At 48.2% G+C, this 3,397-nt stretch overlaps 1 pseudogene; it reads right to left on the reverse strand.

Annotated features, from left to right (window-relative positions):
- Positions 1–171: 171 nt before the first annotated feature.
- The window catches only part of LOC100940947, an 11,574-nt pseudogene continuing 8,348 nt past the window's right edge, over positions 172–3,397 (reverse strand).

The following is a 3,397-nucleotide window of genomic DNA, read 5'->3' on the forward strand; positions in this document are numbered from 1 at the left end:
ATTAAGAACTTGACCCCTCTATCTTGGCCAAAGAAAACAAGATTAACTGGGCATGAGGAATAAAAAAAAGATCTTGATATTCCACCCTTTTGAGTTATAATTGGACAATTGGGAGGGGGGGGGAAGATTTGGAGTGGGATGGAGACCCAGAGAGGCTCAATGGCTGGAAGTCTAGTTCATTAAGTTTTTGTATTGGAAGGGCTTGTCGCCAGTTTCATTGAGAAGGCATGTGCGGATGAGGGCTTCCATCACCGAGAAGGGGTCGCAGTTGGCAGAGGGACGACAGTCTCCAAAGTAGCCCTTCTTCTCCTGGCCAAGTCTGGGGAATGCGGATGCTGGCACTATGGTTGGCTACACCAGCGGAGAAGTTGTTGATGTTGGAGGTTTCGTGGAATTCAGTAGGCACCGGGCATTGTCCAGACCCCCCTTGGGATCATAGGCGCGAATGTGGTACTGGTGCCACTTGCTTAGTTTCTCAATGGCCTCCTCAGTGTTCTTCAGACCATTCTTCTCTCGCATGGCCTTGGTGTTGATGTTGGTGTGGCAGCCTGCACCATTCCAGTTCCCAGGAATGGGCTTGGGATCAAAGGTTGCTATCACTCCAAAGTCTTCACGCACATGATGCAAGATGAAGCGAGCCACCCAGAGATATCTCCCATGCTGATTCCTTCACAGGGTCTAATTTGTAATTCACTGGGCAGGCGTGACTTCAGCATTAGTGCCGGCAATCTTGACTCCAGCATATAAGCAGGCTCAGTAGTAAGCCTCCACAATATCCTTGCCATAGGCTCTGTCTGGTCCCACACCACAGTAATAAGGACCCTGGGGCCCAGGAAAGCCATTGGCGGGCCAACCAAAGGGGTGCCCATCTGTCCCCATCAGTGTGTATTCCCGCTCCATTCCAAACCAGGGGTGCTGGGTGCTCACCATGTCCATTATCCGCTTATAGGTGTGCCTCAAATTGGTCTCCAAGGCTTTCGATTATATTTGAAAACTTCACAGAACACCAGCTTGTTGGGGTCCTTGTGGAAGGGGTCCCAGAACATGGCAGCAGGCACGAGACACATGTCACTGTTGGAGCCTTCAGACTGTAAAGTAGGAGAGCCATCAAAATTCCACTCAGGTAACTCTTCTACACACTTGAGCTCACAGTCCAGGGTGCGGGTCTTGCAGTGCAGACCTTCTCTAGTACCCTTGATCCAGATATACATGGCTTGGACTTTCTCGCCCCGAGGAAGGGACATATACACCTGCTAGATCCCTTTGTTTAAAGTAGGAACTTGCTGAGGTGGCCGTGGTGGAAGATGTTCTGGGCAGTGAGCAGACAGGCAGTCGGACAGGCTGCGAGAGCAAGGTGAAGAGAGGAGAGGAGGCTGATATGCTGTTCAAATGCCCTACTCTTCTCCCATCCTCAACTCTGCCTGGATCTTGCTTTTAAAGTGCAGCAGAAACTGTTGGACAGAGCAGACGAGGATACAGATGAATATAGGGGACTAATCAGAAGGCCAGTGCATGGTCAAGATGAGATGATGTTGGCTTGAATTAAGATGATAGAGGTAGAGGGAGTAGACCAGGAGAGGTGGGTGGATTTGAAATCTATTTTGAAGATAAAATCTAAACGGGTACCATAGAGTTGAGGGGTGTGGATTAGGACACCCTACTGGCTTCTATGGAGAAGCATGATTTGAGAGATACACCTTGAGCTGCTGTTTTTGGATGAGGACCTATGGCTCGTTTACTAGAAAATGGCATTGAAGGGCTATCCTTCTTGTGTCTTGGGTCAAAAGATAATAAGCTGCTGACCCACCGGCCTCTGGCCTGGCACACTCTGGCCAGGTGGGTCCTATTGCTCTTCTCTGGAGATGGTGGCTGCTCTGCTGTTGCTGCTTTTGGCTTAATTTTCCTTTTTAAAAAAAAATAATGGCATAATAGAGCTGGAGGTTCATGGTATGTTATTAAACTTTAAACTTAAATATTAAACTTAAGGCTATCTAAGTCCCATAAATAATACCCCACTTGTTGAAAACATTTACGATTTAGATTTCTCATTAGATTACTTTGATAAATACAGACTTACCTTGAAGCTGACTACAATGAGGAAATTTATAAAGCACATGTGTTTTGTCAAAAGCCCAAAACTGAGTAATTACATGTTAATTTTGGAGGTCTGGGTAATTAACACAGTTTGGGAATAGGGAATCTTAGGGGGTTATAAGCATAATACATCTTCATGAATTGGGCTTTCTGGAAAGATATACCAGATAGTCACTAGACTCGATTCCTTTCATTCCTGGGCACATTTTTCAGCCTGCCCTGTACTTAGGGAAGGTCACATAACTGAATTCTGGCCAATAGAACATAAATGGAATTAATGTGGGCAACTCCCAGGCCTGGCACAGAAAAACACTTCGTGAAAGAGTCTGACTATAACTCCTAGAATGCACTCCAGCTGATGAAGGTGGCAGAGGCTCTGAAAGGACCCCTAGAGTATATCCATCTCCAACTACACTTCGTGGATGTGAGAGATAATCTTCTACAAGGTTAAGCCACTGAGATTTGGGGGTTTCTCTGTTACCTGCAGTTAGCTATAGCACCCACTAATCTGACTCGCTGAGTGTACTTGAACCAACACTCAGAGTTCCTTCTAAAGGCTGTCGCTGTTTCCAAGTGTCTGTGCCTATGGTCATTCTCACCTCCCTGTTCTGCCAGGTTTCTGTGGTTCAATTGTTCTCAACTATTTCCAGCAAAACACCATCAACTGCGGGGGGGAAATATGTGCACCACTGGGTGGGGGATTCCTGAAGCTGCCTGATGCTTAGACTTGACATCACAGTTTTATCTGAGGGTTCCTGCTGGGACCCTGGGGATTGCCCAGTGAAGACAGCTCCCAGACCCTCTGCTCTAGGCTTTCTGCCCCCTTTCTGAGGCAGACAGTGGCTGGGTTTAGAGGAAGCAAGGTTCAAGGGGACCTTGGACTCTGAGGGGGTCTGATGTAAGTTGTCAGCGAGTGGCCCTGACCTTCCTGCCCTAAGGGGTCAAGAGGCAACTGGATGTGTAGCAAGAGCCTTTCCTGCCCCTGAGGCTGGGAGTGGAGGCTCTGCCCAGGGGCCTCTGCAGAGGACTGAACACCTGCATTTTCCCGAGCTGAGCCATACTGGCAAGAGCATGCTGCCTTCTTCCATCTTTGAGACAGCAGCCTTCAGTGTACACAACAACCAGGAGTCAGTGGAAGAACAACAGCTTTTTTCTTTTCTTTTTTTTTGAGACGGAGCCTCAAGCTATCCCCCTGGGTAGAGTGCCATAGCATCACGCTCACAGCAACCTCCAACTCCTGGGCTCAAGTGAGTCTCCTGCCTCAGCCTCCCAAGTAGCTGGGACTACAGGCGCCCGCCACAAC

The sequence above is a fragment of the Otolemur garnettii genome, unplaced genomic scaffold (assembly GCF_000181295.1).
Source record: "Otolemur garnettii isolate 467f Iridium unplaced genomic scaffold, OtoGar3 scaffold00056, whole genome shotgun sequence".
NCBI lineage: Eukaryota > Metazoa > Chordata > Mammalia > Primates > Galagidae > Otolemur > Otolemur garnettii.